The 17998-nt window shown below is 39.3% G+C and overlaps 1 long non-coding RNA gene across 1 annotated transcript in view; it reads left to right on the forward strand.

Annotated features, from left to right (window-relative positions):
- The first annotated feature begins 5434 nt into the window (after positions 1–5434).
- The window catches only part of LOC148189345 (uncharacterized), a 75117-nt gene continuing 62553 nt past the window's right edge, over positions 5435–17998 (forward strand). Inside the window, exon 1 of the long non-coding RNA XR_015776717.1 lies at positions 5435–5647. This is a non-coding gene — a long non-coding RNA (uncharacterized LOC148189345). The remainder of the gene's footprint in view (positions 5648–17998) is intronic.

A 17998-nucleotide genomic window follows, 5' to 3' on the forward strand; every position in this document is an offset into this window, starting at 1 on the left:
AGAGTTTGGTAGTTTGTACAACAGCAAAGTTAATGATCATCAAAGATAAACAGACATTGGCAACCTTAGAAAAAGCAACAAAGTGACCAAATAATGCAGTTCATCCACCATCTCTGATTTGTTTGTGTGCAACCGGGGTTGATAAATGAAAAAAATAGATAAGATAACAAAAACATGTTAAAAGTCAACATTTTAAATGGGGTTTAGACATTTTAAAAGACAACCAGATTAAAAGCTGCACAAAGCAGTACTTTTGGATCATATGCAATGTAAACGCTGAGCTCTATGGTGACAAACCCACCAAACCTCATTGCACAACTCAAGACTTTCTCTCAGATGCTTTTAGTGTGTCTCATCCAAGTGGCAACCACCGGGGCTGAAAAATTAAGTGCCAAAAACTGTAGTTCTTCTTACAGCCACCTGAGGCTGACTCTAGAAGTGAATCAATTCCCATAGACCCTCATGTTAAAATGCATAGCTATACAGCAAAAACAGACATGTTTGCAGCCTGGTACAAAATGGGTTTGGTCTTAACAACAAATTTCTTCCTTAATGACAACTGTATGGGGGTTGAATTTTTATGAAATGCACATGAAGCGCACATGATCATGAGCCAGTAAATTGTGTATAACCCATGTAGCCAGGACAGCCACGATCACGTTAAAAATGGGTTGACAGGAGTAAAGAAGGAAGTAGCATGTTTCGTTTTTCTAAATGGTGCTAATTTGTTAAATAAATCATATGAACTGTTGTATAAGGTTATGTTGCATAGTGATTCTTTAACCTTATGAAGCCTGAGCAAATTGCCATAGCTCCTTTCAGAAATATGGGAAGAAGGTAATGAGAAACAAAGGAAGAAATGACCTAAAAATGAGCAAGAAATAGATAATAGGAGAGGAAATTACTTGAAAACTAGTAATTGAAAAACAGAAAGAAAAATAGAAAGCCAGAAAGAAATGCTCAAAAAATCAGAATAATGGTGTTTTATTTATTTAAAATATGTAATTAAAATCATTTTAACATAGTTTTTTCTCTGGCTCTTTTTTTCCCCTAAACATTTTTTTCCTAGCTTTTTAAAAATTATTTTCTAAATCTACAATCTTGCAATTTGTGTAACATTTCTCACCAAATACCTCATTACCTTTTTTCTTGTTTTTTTTTTTGTTTGGAAACGCACCAGTTTGCTCAGGGTTCAAAGGTTTAGATTGTGAAAGGTGTCTAAAAGCAGCACAAGAAAAGTGACATTGCTCCAGGGTTTTAAAGGGTTAATGTCACATATACATGCTGATAATAAAACATCATCTGGCAAATTAACCATGTAACTAGGGTCTGTGGTTTGTTTGTAAATGCATGTGATGTGTTTTTCTGCCCTGGACTAAAACCACTGTGTAACCCTGACCCACTGCTCCCAGTTATAGTAACACCAGCAGCACTGGGAGCAGATTAGTGAAGCATTATCAGTGCTACACATCACATGCAAGGTCAAGGAATGTGACCTGCATCAGACAAAATATGTAATCTCTTTCCCAGCTTCAGTCCATAATAACAGTCTGGCGCCATGTTTACATTTACATCCAGTCAGCTGACACTGATCCAGATCACACTGCTATTAAACTCATTGGACTCTCATAATGGTGCAGTCATTGAGTCATCACATATTGATAATATAACATTAATACTGTTCTATGCACTCCCCTCAGGGTGCTGGAGATGAACAGAAAATATATATATATAAACAGACGATGACTGATTAATGTTAAATGGTTTTATTTAAATATTTCTCCTAACAATGGGGCACTCAGTTTTATTTAATTCTTACTGAATTTGTAAACTGTGTCATAAAACAGTCACCAATTACATCCTGAAATCTTTTGAAAGCAACACAATGTTTACACTCTGCTCCTTAATCATGTCTCTGTCTCTCTCTCTCTCTCTCTCTCTCTCTCTTTCTCTCTCTCAATTCAATGATGAATGTTATTTGAACAATATTGCCAAAGTATCAGGTATTATTCAAATTCAAAAAATAATTAAATAAAAAAAATGCTGGCAAAACACTGCTGAAAAAAACACACAAATACCCCCACCCCCCGTCCCCCACCCCGCTCTCTCTCACTCACACACAAACAATACACAACGTGATTTATTGCTGTATTAGCAGCAACCTTTATCCCTGGGAGAGAGAATATGGGAAAATCAGGACAAACACATGAGACCACCTGAGACCTGACACCACTCTTATCTGTGCACATTCACAGAAAGACACGAGAGAAAACACAGGAAGAGACAGGAGAACTCAGTGTAAAAACTGTGAAAAGAAAACAAATACAAGCTCTACTATGATGATGCAATGTTCTCATATTTCACAGAAAACGTAAAGTAAACATAATGAAAGAGAAAAAAGGTGCATTTCTTCTATTTTGATGTAAACACCAAAAAGACCTGCTAACATCACATGGCGTTAGTGTCTCTTTAATATTAAACTGCCTGTGGTTAGTGTGAGACTAATATGAGCTGTGCTCAATTCACAGGGAAAGTGCTGGTTTCGCTTTACTCTACTTTTAACTGTTTTACAGATGTTTTAGTGGATTGAGCATCTTAATTCATAGTTTGATCTTTTTTAGTGCTGCAGTTGATGTTGGAGGAATATCATTTAAGGTGGTGTGTGAAATATCATTTAAGGTTTGTTGTAGCAGTGGTAGAAGTTTGGGTGTTTTTCTGTTAGGGCGAATGGGTTTATCTTGTGTGTAGTTTTAATTATCCATTGATAGTATACTCTAAGTACTGATTAGTGCGCCACACTGCTGCAAGAAGAATCTTCAAAATTTAAATGCTTTTCAAAAAGTGCTGTTAGTGACCATGAGTGTGATAAAAGCCTGTTATGGTAATTTGACCCACACTGACTGTTGGCTTCGTTATTGAAGTTCACCTGTAATTATATGTCAAAGTTTTGTTTGGTGTCGCACTAAAATATGATAATCTGCTCTATACTTCACACACAAACATGAGAGGTGTATTGCTCTTCTCATCTAAAGCTTGGCAAGAAAAAATAGATTTTTTAAAGATTATTTTAACTGTTATAGTGCAGTTAAACAGCACAACATATGTTTTCCCCCTGTCTTACTTTTCCACAGTTTTTGTTTTTTATTGCTTGTATTAAAATGACAATATATTTTCAGCATTACTGAGCATTTTACCATGGCATGTTAAAACACCTTAGAAAACTGCAAGATCCTTCATTGAGCCCTGTAAAAACAGCAATTAAATCAGGGATTAAGGAACAAAATTTTAGAAAAAGCACTGAAAGTTACTGACAGAAACAAATGTTTTACATGTTTCTATAAACAAGCTCATAGATTACATACTATATACATGCATGGGCAATGGCAACAGAATAGTTAAGACACATGCTCTAGGAAAAGTAAGAAAATAAGTAACTGAGAAGAAAACAGTGAAAAGAGTCTTAGAGATGAGATGCCAGAGTATGAGCAACTCTGGAGAAATCGTGAGAGTGGGGCGTGATGAGATGAAGAGAACGTGATGATGGTGGAGAGGAGAAGAGAGAATATCATTAGAGGGAGTTCAGATGAGCTCTGAGATTCGCAGCATGCCAGTGCAGCCTCTCCACACATCTGTCTGTTCATCCCACGGGGTGGTGGGGTGTGGGTGAGGGTATTGCAGTTGCGGACGCAACAGGGCGCGTATGTGCTCACCTCTCCCATCCATACAGAAACATCTGTCTCCCCACACAGGCCATATGTCGTAACACAAGCACTCTGCTGTCTCCATCCCCCCCGTCTCGCTTTCATGTCTTTTTCTCTTTCTGTCCCCATCTTGTTGTCTTTGATGGAGTGCCAGGGGCTGGCAGACATTCCTGCTGCATGGCTTCATGGGCACACTGTCTGCTTCTGCAACTGTCCCTCACAAACCAACCCCTACACACACTCACACACACACACAACCACAGATGCCCACCGAGGAAAGATAGATTTATCATAAAATTGCACAGCTGAATATGCCCACGGCTAACATTACTAAGTTCAGTTCTGCATTAAAATATAATGATTCCTCTGGATCTATAAGTGGCATCAACTTCAGATGTGGGAATGAACCTGACTGACTGAAAATCAACACACATTATACTTCAGTATTATACTGAGGATCAGCATTGGTGATTGATCTGTGGGTCTGTAACATTCTCAAAAGCATAAAGACCATCAATCCTAAAGAAAAAAAATCCATGTTATGACAATCATTTCAAAATACATTTTTATTTTGGGCCTATACTAAATTTTTTTTATTGTTTTTTTGCTCTCAGTCCTGTGGTTAACTGCCTAACTGTAGATGACATCAAATCAATTTTTCTCCGCACAGATAGGACAAAGCTCGATAGCCTATCCTTTTTCATTCATCTAAACCATCAGCATCAAGTTTCAGGGTCCCTTAGAATTAAAGACCCAAGGCCTCTTTGCATATTAAAATCACAGAGATCCCTGCTTGATGTTCTACCGAGCAACTATATAGATCGGATCTTAACACCAGTGGGTGACTAAGCACAAATATTTGACACAAATTACAGTATATTTATGTCTTTTACAGTCATTTTGTTTCTTGATAATCTATCTATCTGTCTTGTTTTTTAGACAAATTTACACACTGTCAAGCTCCAAAACTACTAAATTCTTAAACAGTGACAGATAGAGGAGAGACAAAAACTTAGTGGTATAAAAATAGAGTAAAAATGATTCAGAATCTTACTTAAGTAAATGTACAGAACTATTAGCATTAAAAAAAATCTTAAAGTACCAATAGTAAAGGTAGTCTTTAGGCAGAATACCCCATATCAGAATAATACATAAGCCTATATAGCTGGATTACAGTGAGAGTGGAGCTATTTCTTTTCTATCTACTGCCAGGCAGGTAGCTTAATACTTCATAAATTAGTTCATTTGATATATTGTATTTTGATATATTTTGCATTAATAGTCCGAATCTGCAAAGAAACACATATTGTTAAACAAATGCAGTAGATTTAAAAAGTATGATATTGGCTTCTATATGGTAGCAGAGTAGAACTATAAAGTTGCATGAAATGTAGAAGCTCAAGTAAGGTGCAAATACCTCATAATTGTACTCAAGCACAGTACTTGAGTAAATATACTAAGTTACATTTATCCACTGCTAACATTTTTTAGGCAGTTTTTGGACAAACCTGCAAGAAAAGGGGTATTGCATTACAATTAACGTCGTTATGGGTTGTGGACAACAGTGTAACACCTTGGCATTGGTTAAGGTTGCGTTTACCTTAGTTTAACACTGATTTAATGCCCCACCCGACCGGCATGCTAAGTGAAACATATCAAACACACCCTCAGTGGTGCGAAGCTGACAAGCAGGTGCATGGTGGGTGTGGCAATGCTCATAGTGGTGGCATCAAGCTGCAGACAGGTACGCGCGAACTTTCTTCTGTTTCTCAGAAACTCAGTTAAAGTTGTGACCGTTGCGCGCTCATTTCATGTGCTCAAAGTTAGGAATACAAATAAATCAGGCAGTGAGAAGAGGAAGCCTGATTGAATCGGTTGAATGCCTCGAGATTGCGCTCGGGCAGACTGTGGAGGTCCTCTCGGCTCAACATGCAGCGTTCAAACAGGTGAGTACAGCTGAAGAAACCTTTCAAAACAGCGTCAACAACCAAGCTTTATTTGTTTGTGCACAATGTCCAAAAGCTTCCGCCTGTTGTTAGTTTGTGGGCTGAAGCAGCTGAGGCGTTTTGCTTAAAGGCTATGTGTTGCTTTAATACCAGGCAATTTGATAAATGTTGCACCCGCCGTGGTGGTCATATGCTTTTTTATTTATTGCTGTCAGTCTTAAAGAAATTGCATGGTTTGACCTTGTGTGTGGTTACTTTTCGTGGGGCTCTCTTGAGGAACTTGGCTGTAAAGTTATAATTAGTACTTGGTTTTGTATGCCTGGGTGACTAATGACACAATGGGGCCCCTGGGCACACACATGCAAAAGGCCTCACCACCTCTCCCACACATTGCTTTTATAATGGTTTTGCCTCTTTGTTTGTTGTTTAGTAACAGTGTGGTTGCTCTGCATGTATTTGTGGTTTTATGCATCTTTGAGATAATTTTGTGTCTCAGTGTGGTTGTTTTGCCCCTATTGGTGGTTATTTTGTGTCTCTGTGGTTCATTGCATTCTTATATAATGCTGGATAGTTTGCTAAAGAATAATGCATCATGTGTATTACACTCCAACACACCATGGTCAAATGAAATTATGTCAGTGAACTATGAGGGCAAATAATCGCTCATTAATCGTTATCAAGGTAGAATGTTCAATTAATCATGATATTGATTTTAGGTATAATCGCCCAGCCCTACCTTTGTGGTCTTTTTTTGTCTCTTTGTTGGTGTTTTGATGTTTCTTTCTGCTTGGTACATGTTAGTTTGAATGACATTTTGCAGATAAAGGCCAGGTGGTGCCCCTGACACTTTAGGCCACTAAGGCCTGTGCTCAGTCGGCCCATTCACTTATCCATCCACGGTTGTATGATATAGGCTACACAGTACTTGTCTTAAAAGAAGGAGTTTAACTTCTTGCCTTCATATGTGGGCCTTGTGCAGTCATATGGTTGGAGTTTTAAAGTTTGTGGAACTTTGTTGTTGTTTTTTTTTTTTAATATGCAAAGAATACCTTCTCCCTCTTGAGTTTGTGTGAGAGCTTTGCTGGACTTAAATGAGCTCTCCTGCTGTAAAGTTTGTTTGAATGAATTGGACCACAAACATCCAGGACTCACATAAACAAACACAAACAGACACAGATTTAGCAGCCAGACACAGATTTATTATGTTCACATGAACATGAAGAGTGAACCACAGCTGTGCTTGAGCACACACATCTCTTATATATCTCAGGAATCGATCTAAGCCACGCACCCGTCTAAAAAAAGGGGGATTTAAACCGGGAGTCTATAACCGATAGGTCACACTGCACTGCCCAGCACACATTCACAGATACGCATTACCTGCCTGTTCCTTTCCTTCATCCACATTCATGCATAATGCATGCAACTCCTGTATGGTTATTGGAAAGAGTGAGCATGTGTGTGTGAGCCTGTTTGACAGAAACATGCGAGATAACAAGAAGAGAAAAGTTTAATTTAAATGAGGGCAAGAGATCTCATTTCTATGTTCGGATGCTCCTCCATTTCTCACACTGGCTCACACACACACACACACACACACACACACACACACACACACAAAATCTATTTCTCAGTCACAGCTGCCCTGTCGCTCCACCTGTCTCCTGCTGCCATTTCCCTGTGGACCCAATCAGCAGTGAGCACTGGAAGACAGATTATGGCCTTAAGCACCACTCGATAGGAGGAAAGGGATGGAGGGGATGAGAAGGGTTGACCGGGAATGAGGCTAAGGTGGAAGCAGAGACGACGGGTACATGTGGGGATTACAAATGTGGAACAAGAGGTTATGGGAAATGGGAAGTGATGGTAAAGGAGAGGAGAGTGACCTATAGGAGGGAGAAGGTGTGAAATTGAAAAGGAAACTGAAGCTGAAGAGGGAAGAGTATATATGGGAAAGTGGAAAAGGAAAACCCCTCGAGGCAGCGTTACACTCAACAATACGATACTTATGAGGCTGACATCGTACAGCCAATTACAAAATTTGGAACCACTGCCGTTATTGTATCTGAAAGCATGAAGTTTCTCCGAAGGGCTGCTTTGCTACCACTGAAATTAAATGGCATAGGGATATGAATCCAATAAGCACATTTTCTTTCAATTGCCTATGAAATTATGAGGTATCATGTGTCCAAACTTGATGACTGGACTTGACGGTGAAACTAGAGCAAAGCTTACAAAATTTAAAATTGATCCTCTAAAATCTGTCCATTAGGGAAAGTTTTGTGCTGAATGTGATGCTACAGGAAAGGTCAGAGTGTCACCTTTGACCTCTGACCTAATAATATCTAAGTTTAAATGGGCTCTATGGTCCCCCCCAATTAACCTTGATTAGAAAAATTCATAATTTGAAAGCACAAATGAAAAGATTAGTCAATTGACAGAGAGTTAAATGTAACCTATTTGTATATAATCAATTAATTGTTTAAGACACTTTCAAGTAAGCATGCTAAACAATGTGTGATTTCGGCCTTAATAATTTAAGGATTTTCTGCATCTTTCTGTTTTATGTCATTATAATCTGAATATCTTTGGCTTTTGTGTGCTCATTGTGGCCTTAAAGGTTACTGACATTAAAGGTTACTGCAACTTCTGACATTTTGTAAACCAAACAAGAAAATACTCATCAAAATAATTGATGAGAATAACTGTTAGCTACAGCTCAAATTTAGACACCTTGTCATGCACTGAAGCATTGGTGAGATGGACGACTGATCTGCTGACATTGCCATTGTTGTCCTAACTATGAAATAGGAGCCAAGAGAAAAGGGAAACAGAGACGAGAAGTGCAAAGTAATGGAAGTGTGGAGAAGCACTGGCATTGTGTGCCTGTTAATAGGTGTGTGTGTATCCATGTGTGTATGTCTGTGGAGCCACGACTGCAGCTAGATTTTCTTGGCATTTCAGTTCTAAAAGCTTTGTCATTAAAGCTTTGCCTGACATTTAAATCTACCGCAGTTTCTTGCAGACCGCTCCCAAGATGTTGCTGTAAAAAAGGACTGATCACCCACGTCAGTGTGTTCGGGTGTTCCTGCATGTATGGGAGTCATTATGTATTCCAAGAGAGTCTCCCTTCAAAGCCATAAGTGCACTTTACATTCAACTCTGTGTGTGTATGTACTTTGGCTTTTTTTGGTACAATAATGTCTCAGACTTGTCTGTGTGGTTTCAGTCATTGCAAATCCCAGCGTGGAGAACATACCAGTGATGAACTGATGTTCACACTACCTGCTTGCACTGCAGGATCCTGCAAAGACTCCCCGGTATTACCCGGGACTATTCCAGCACAGGGAGAAAAGATAATATTTGCCCATTTGTGAGGTGAAGGATGAGGCGGTGTCTACAGGGAACAGGGCAGAACAGCCTCAGATGAAGCATAACGTAATGTGGAACGTGACAGCATGAGCTGGCTCAGGAAATTTGGTGCATCATTTCTCTTTGGGAGAAAAGGGAGCCAGAGGTGGAGTGGGATATTAAGTACCGATACACAGCAGCCAATCTCAGTGTGTTGTCCCTGGACTGTCCAGAACACATCTATTGCCCTGACACATGGCGGTTTATAAGTTCAATTAGTGCCAGAACTCCTTGAGCGGGTGATTAACTCGGTAGTTGTTAAACGAGACCTGAAGGCATATGTTTTGGACATCGGCATGGATCATCAGAAAAACTGTGCAGCGCTGCCCACTGATCACCCTCTGGTGGTGAGTCAGTTCAGACAGCAGAGAGGCAGCCTGCCAGAACCAAGGCTCAATCTAAATGTAATGAGTTTTTTACTGCCTGATCCTTTAGGATTTATCCATCCTTGTGCATTTCTTGAAGCAGACACTGTGCTGCTGTATATCTGAAAGCTGCTAAACTAATTAGAACTGCATTATCAGATGTCATGTAAATATATTAGAGGGCCTAATAAACAAAAAAAAGGAAAGAAAAGAAAACAGGAGTCACACACTACATCATTAAATCAGAGATGACACACAGCCAGCTGTTACATCATGTATTTCAATATTCATACAGTAGGTTCTTTGGTTTAATGTTAATGTTTGCTCCGGCTGATTATTCCGTACTTTCCCCCAAAGCAATAACTAATAAGTAACCACAGATGTGGCTGTGTCAGCTTTTATTAGACCTCATAGTCTTTGAACCAGAGAGCTGTCAGCTTCAAGGGCATTTTATTTGGATACTGTTACATCATCACTTGGCCAGGGCAGCGCTACCTGACTGAGAGGAGAATTGAGAGGCAGAGCAGGGCAGGAGACTGGCACATACACTGCATGACTCATGTTTTCATTGCATGTCAACAAGTTTTGAACGTTTCTCTTGAGAATAACTTGTCTGCCCTTCTGAACTCCTAACAACTAGTGTGTGTCTGTCAGTCATGCTCGTCATGGGATGTCCAGTAAAAGTGAGTGAAAAGCAGGGAGTCTAAAGTTCCCCAGTACAACCTCACCCTTCTAAAGAAAGTTTTTATTGGCCTCCAATAAGTGTAACGTTTCTCCACATTTTTCCTATCAAAGTATTTTTTGCAAATTTGATTACTTTCATAGCTGTCTTCATGGTGTTATAAATCCCGCCCAATAATGCCAGCAATACAATTCTGAGACACAAATATAAAAGTCCCTTGTTTTAATTTATGTGTTTGACTTAAAAGTCCCAAATCTAAGAATTGTCACTAAAATGATATCAGAATTAGGCATAAAACCCTTTTCATGCATAATTTTAGTGTAACTGAATGTGTAACTTCTTTGTTCTCAGTATGGCTGTAACAATTAGTTGACTTATCAATTAATTGGTTGAAATAATCAGCAACTATCTTAATAATTAATTAAGTAATTTTTTAAAAGGCCGAAAGTGTTGTTTTCGGTATTTCAAACAGGATGTGTCCTGCTTTTTTTGAAATGTCATATTAAATAGAATATCTTTGTGTTTTGGACTGGCAAAATAATAAATTTAAAGACACCACCTTGGACTTCGAAAATTATGAAAAATGTCCATTACTGTTTCTCTGTCATTTTATAGACCAAATGATTCATCAGGACAATAATCAGCAGATGAATCTGTAAATAAATTAAATGTTAGTAACTACTACCCTGGTCAAGGGCAGTTGGATTTGCTGTAAAGTCTTGAGATACCATTTGTCTGAGTGGCGAGTTCTGCAGTATTTAACCTTTCATGGGTGATTCATATCTTATGAACACAAGAAAAGTTGTGTTGAAAAGATGTTGCATTTAATTACTCAAATAGCACGGAAATAAATGCATTTCAAAGCCAGAGAATGATAGCTTAATGTGCAGCCAATGCAAATGAGTCATCAGTGCTTATGTGTCCCCAAAAATATGGAGAGGTGACAAGAGAATGACATCAGCACTAAGACTTTGGCACCAAACATACAAAATAAAGCCATAAAAAGTTTTTCTTCATAATGTATTCTCTTTGTGTAGACTCTGACCAGCTGGTGCAGGTGAGGAAGTACTTTTTTTGTTTTTGCATTGTTGCGTTAGCAGTCACCGTCTCCATCTGTTATGCTCCATATATCCACCCAGATGGCGCCACACAAAGAATGTTGACAGACTGACAATGAATACTATGGGCTTTCTGATCGTTTGTTTTCCATGATATAATTATGTGTAAGCACTACAATACACTATATAAAATATATCATGTAAGGAGGCTACAGGTAGAGGAACATGAGATGGAAACAATGTTTTCAGTCATGGTGGTGATGATACAGAGGGATCTGATATTTTTTAGTATAGTAGCCTGTGCACAGCTCTGTGTTAGCTAAAAAAATTACTTGGTATTAAATCTTGGGTCCAGCGTTGTTGTCATTGACAGTGTACTCCGGTTTTCTCCTTGGTGGACTGCAATGAGCGTCCACAATAGGGATTTCTTTCTAGGACAGACTATTCAATCATTTCTGATGGTGGTATTGCATTGGAGCCAGACACTCTCTCCTCCTCTGACAGCTCCATGGTGGCATCAGTGAAGGATGACGGCACACTGAAGCACTCACCTGTATTGTGATATTCCTCTGCAGTCATCGGGGGGTAGCTTGTTGTTATACCAGGGCTGAGGCAATGGCTTTTGCATGCTGCACTATAGGAGAAAAGGTGGCGTACATGGGTTTTCAGCGTGTAACTGTTTATTATCAAGACTGAATACAGTGTAGAAAAATAGTCTAAAAAAGCATGCTGTATCTGTCTGTCATCATCTAAAAATGATAAAATAATACATTTTTACTTACTTTTTGTAGTGTTTTTTAAGGTTTTCTTAGTCAAAGAAAAAAAACAGCTAAGCCTGCCTGTGTGGTGCTAACGTGAATTATATTTACCTTTAGTAATGAATGTGCTGCTTGGCTGGAAAGCAGTTGCACTTGTGTTTTCTGTCATGGTATTCCTGGAATTTAAGCCAATGTTGCGTAGAAAGACAATTCCAGATATTGTTACTTGAAATGATCATTCAAGAAACATTACAAGCGGAAGCATTTTATTGACTGGATTCATTGCATATGCTATGCAAATTGCATGGCTGAGTTTCAAATTTGCAGCAGCATTTGTCGCATTGCATAACGCTTTTTCCCTGATGCTCATCTCCTTTATGAGAGATGCTCTGATTTGGCAGTATGGTTCTTTGGCAATTCTTCTACTCCCAAAACAAAACTGTTTAATTCATGATCAACAGGAAAACAGCAGGCATGCATCTATACTTATAGTGGTGTAGTATTTGGTGCTTCCCCATTAGAGCCTGGAGAGTTTGAATGATCGTCCAATTAAAACATTGAATGTTTTGTTTACTTTATTTAAGTGTGCACATACAACATTTGCACACGCCTGATGAAGGTGATATAAGTAGGGTCCAGTTTGTGCACAAACCACCTGAAGTTGTCATCTTTTACAGCTGAAGGTCTGCAACTAAAACTAAACAGTCTCCTCTGTTGTTTTTTGCTTAAAACAAATCCATTCTCTTCAATTTCCTGCCGGACTGCGATCATGCCACAGCATCATTGCCACTGACAGTAAAAGAGGAGATTAGCCGTCACCTTGCCACTGTGGCCCAGCTGGTTTCTGTCTGAAAATGTAGCATTGTATCTGGCCTGCTCATATGTTGCCAGCTGTGATATTTTCAGAAAAGCTGCCTGCTTCAAACATTATACCTCAAATTTGATAAAAATGTAATCACAAGAAAGGGCACAAGAAGCTGCAGCCAAACAGAGAGGAGGAGGGAGAAGCCTTGGTAAAACACGAACAGATCTAAAATAAGAATGCTGCTAGAAAGGAAGGAATACTCCATCTGTCTTCATGAAGATCTGCTGTTTTTATGACAACACTATTTTCATTACAGTAGAAGCATCAACAGCCGTAATGTCAGTCCTGGGATTTTTAGATATATTCACTCCACTCCAGGTTTATAGGAATTTCAAATGAAAACTGCCACTAGAACTTTCACCGTGTTTCCTGGGGCAATTTTTGTGACATACTTATCACAAATGGCCTTTTTGAATATGTGCCACAGGTTAAAAATAAGTCTAACAAATGTCCCCACTCCTAAACCAGTGTTTCACTTCGTATTCATGTGTTAAAGCTGACAGTGTCACATGGGGTTAGAATTAAGGCTGGAGGTAGCGTTGCAGTAAAACCCCAACCAGACCACAGTTGATTTGAGTTTTATTACAATGTATCACTGCAGTAAATGTTTTTGTTGCTGTGGCCCAAATGATGTTTCTTATTCCACTCTACACTAATTACTTGAATTGGGAGTACAGGAAATAGGCAGTACATAGAGTTTCCAGTACTAGTTTGATAATTGTATATGGGTTATCAATAATCTTTGGATGCTGCAGGTCATATGTTGCTGATAATATATGCATCAAAAAAGATACTATCATCTACCCTCCAGGCCTCTTTCTCCTTTGTTCTGTCTCTTCCCTTGTTTCTTCTGCCTGCATTTCTATTTCTTATCTGATGACTTTTGATTTGCTAATGTGTGTGTGTATTTATGTGTTTGTGTGTGCGCATGAGTGCACAGTGTGCGCACGCCATTTAATTTCCATATTGGTGTGACAGGGGTGCAGCTAGACCAGTTCTAATAGGCAGTGCATAGTGAGTCCTGGATCATAGGCTTTAGCTAATTGTCTCTTTGCTATTCAGGCGTCCAAAGTGTAAAACTGGCAGTACAAAGTCACTGACCCATGAGAGTACAGAAACACACACACACACTCCCACAATCACTGTCAAACACGAGGTGGCACATAATGTGTCAACACAACATACTGAAGCCATCTAAACACACAAACTTGTGCTCAAATCTATCGGCTAACTGTGTAGATGTTGCAAATGTTATAGAAGAGACCTGAATTTGTAATAAAAATTTGGACTTTAAAGTGGGTTGCTCTGAAATGATCATCTAAGTGAACTGATATTTAGAAGTACCAAGTCAAAGCAACTGGATAGCCAAGCAACTGCTGTTGCTCTTGAGGTTACATTTTTTTCAGGCATTTATTGTTAGCTAGTGTGTAAGGTAAAACAGAGAAAATACTCCTTAAACTTAAACGAAGATTGATTTTTAGGTGGATAAAATACACTTTGCTACGTCCCTTCCACAGCAGTAGGCTTCACTGTTTCCATTGTCTCCACGCCAGTAGATTTGGTTCATCAAAACAATACAGTACATAAAATAAGCACAGCAGAAATAAACGAGTTTGCCAATTTCACATATCTCCCTATTAGAAATTAATTGTCAGTTGTCTACCTGGAAGAGGCTGATGTTGTTAATGCATTGGCAGTAATTCGATCTGATATTGAAGTAAGTAGATGTAAGTAAGATGGCAAACATAGCAAACAGTTAATACTACTGTGATAGAAACAGACAGAAAAAAAGAGTTAAAGCACATGAGAAGAAAAATGGAGGAACATAATTTGAAAAATATTGAAAACAGCACTACATTTAATAAAAAATAGTAAAAAGCTATCAAGTGTGTAATGACACAGAAACAACAACTAACAATTTCCTGATGAGAGCTCGGGTTGATGGCAGGCAGTTAAGTGCAGTGATGAGATCAACCGACTTGTTTTTGTGTAAACCACAAACCAGCAGAACATCGAGAATCATCAAAAATCATCAAAATAAACGTCCAGAGCAGCTAGGTCTCTCTATGACTTCTATTTCTGTACTCTGTGAGCAGAGACATACAGGAAAAAACTAATGGGAAACAAACCCAGACGGGCTCTTGGAGATAGATTGTTTGTATGAGTCATTTCCAGTCATTTGGCTGGCTTAACTGGCTTTCTGATTGAGGAAAACAATAGCATCATTTATGTTCCGCTTGTTAGACTCTTCCCTCCATCTTTTTCTCTGAGTTTTGTCCACAACCACACAACACCGCCACTGTAATTCCCCTCTTCATACCCCCCCTTATTTTCCCTTCTCTTTTCTTTTCTCTTCCACTCACTCTGTCTCTCTCTCATTTTCTCTCCCTCTCGGCCTCTCTCTGTCTGCGTGTTTGTCTGTGACAGTGAGACGGAGAGAGATGAAGTGACAATATTGACCGGTTGACATTCTAAAGTTGACAGATGTGCTGCTGAAATAACATGGAATCACTCAGCCTTGCTCCATGTTTTCACGAAACCACATTTGCATTGCTTCCAACACTAGAATCTCTACACACAATATATTGCACCCCTGAGTGCTCTTTATGTACCTTAGGAGATAGATCAACACATTATTTTGATTACATATTTTGCATATGAAAACATTAAGCCCCTGCACATCCATAGTCCACCCACACAGTGTGTTTTCACTCATGGTTTTATGCTGACCCTCTCAAGACTGTGTAGGCGTGTCCGAACTGTGCACGATTGACAAGTCTCCCACCCATCTGTAGGTTTTGTTTTACCTGTTCTGGCAGGAAAACTCACACTTGTATCATTCTTTTGCATCATTAGTACATAGAGTATGGCGACGTTACATAATGGCATAGCTTCATCCATCTTACACCTGATTAGAGGTCCAATTAGCAAAAGTAATTAGAAGCACCTGTGTTTAGTGCAGGTTCTTTCATATGCAAAATAATGTGTGACAACAGATGTGATATGTAGTGGAGCAGAAAGTGCAATAGAAGATAAATCTAAAATGTGGTGAAGAAGAAGTTTAAAGGAGCATCACAGAAAAAAACTGATGTAAAGTACCTCAAAATTGTACTTAGAGACAGTAATTTTGATAATTTCTCAGTTGATGATCTCAGTAAAATGGGCTTTGTAGTGATGTGTTGGATTTGTGTGAGCAATGTCTGTGGTTAATTAATATTTCTAGTATCTGATTCACCCAAATGAGCATAAAAGAGGAGAGATGGGAACATGACTGGGTGAGCTGGACAAAGAGTGACATCTGGTGGTGATGAATGGACAAGGCACTGTTACATTGAGATTGAACACCGTTCACACATTAACATCAAATTGTCATGTGTAAAGTGCAGGTTTTATTAGTTTCAGTCCAGTGTCGGTTGTTTCAGGGACTGAAAGGTTTTGAGATATCATGACTCTGTGAGGAATATTAAGGGCAAAAATGAGGCAGAAATCTTTTATGAATAGAAGTTGTTGCTCTCTGTGTAAAGCCACAAAACATATCTGAATGGTCCACACTGAACAGCCACAACATTAAAACCACTGACACGGTGTGAATAGCATTGATCATCTCTTTACAATTCAGTGTTCTGATGGGAAACCTGGGATTCTCTTGACACCACCTACCCCAAAACAGTTGCAGAGAAGTACACCCCCTCATGGCAATGGCACTCCTAAGGAACCTGACAAAAACCTAAACACATTGATCTGGCCTACAAATTCACCCCTGCTCAGTAACACAGAGTCGATCCACGCTGTGGCCTCCTTGAATTGGACTTGGCTCTGACCTCCTGAGGTGGAAACAGGACATATGGGTGTCCTGTGGTATCTGGCACCAGGGCGCAGGTGGTGGATCTTGAGTCCTGTGGGGTACCAGCACGTTCCACAGATGCTCGCTTGGATCAGGATTTAGGGAATTTGGAGACCAGGGCGACGCCCTGACCTCTCTGACACATTCCTCAGGCAGTTTTTGTGAAGTGGCATGCTGCACTGTCCTGCTAGGGGGGCAACAACAGGAAAGGCTGTGCCATGAACAGGTGTATGTGATCTGCAGTGGTGTTTGAGTGGGTGGAGCATGTCAAGTGGCATCTGCACGAATACCAGGACCCAAAGTTTCATTGCATTGTAACGAGATAATCAATTTCATTCAATTCACCACTGAATGTTGTTGTGGCTTATAAGTGTAATGTGTTTCTTAGCATTTCCTTAATGTTCAGTATATTTCCAATATTGCTACACTACATCTAAACATGATACTTTAATGTGCTATTCTAAAATTATTCTTTGACATTACAGTAATATGCATTTTGTAATATCTAACCTGACCATAAACATACCGAGTACATTTTTGTCTATCATGGAAAAAAATCCTTCACGCCCCCTGCCATGTATAAAGAGGTCTCTGTTTCAGCTTGATGGTGAATAATTCTCCAATCTCTCTCTTGGCCGGGCTTTTGGATTTCATTCTCAACTCGTTAGCTTGTTTGGCTGGAGAACCAGGATTTACAAATCCTTCGTGCACCAAATTGGCTCTCTGACCAAGACAGCTACGTCACCCAGAATCCCTAGTGGTGGCCATTACTCTGAACTATTCATACAGCGTCGACGCTGAGCAGAATGGGAAAATGATTTCAACATTGCTGAGAGGGAACAGCTGCAGCATTCTGCTGCTGGAGGATGACAGATTTCCTTTTCCCTTTTCTTGGCACTCTCGCTTTCTCTCTCTTCTCTATTTTTGTCACCACATTTCCCTTTTCTTTCACTTCTTCTTTTCTTGTTTTTGAACTTCTCCGTCTCATGGTCCTTATTTCAGCATCCTTCCAGCTCGTTCTCACTCACTTTTTATTCCAATCTCTTTCTCCCCTTTACACGCACACAGCCACACACAAATGTATACACACAGTAACACACAAGGGAAGCCAACTCTGAAAAATACATTCCCAGGAATATTAGTCCAAGGAATTTTAATAGGGCCTTTCACATTTTGGCTTTGTAAAAAAAAAAAAAAAGTGTACTAATGTGCTGCTTGCTAACAGAGTGGAACAAAGTGTGTGTTACTGAGTGTGCATGTGTGTGAACTGCTCGTGTCCAAATGTCACCGCAGGAGCGGAGATCCAGAGGTTATTTGGTAAAAGCTGTCATTTGTGAGTAAGAATTAAAGTGAGAGGTGTAATTTTCT

The sequence above is a fragment of the Plectropomus leopardus genome, chromosome 6 (genome assembly GCF_026936395.1).
Source record: "Plectropomus leopardus strain MGB_pleo_1.0 chromosome 6, ASM2693639v1, whole genome shotgun sequence".
In the NCBI taxonomy this organism is placed as follows: Eukaryota; Metazoa; Chordata; class Actinopteri; order Perciformes; family Serranidae; genus Plectropomus; species Plectropomus leopardus.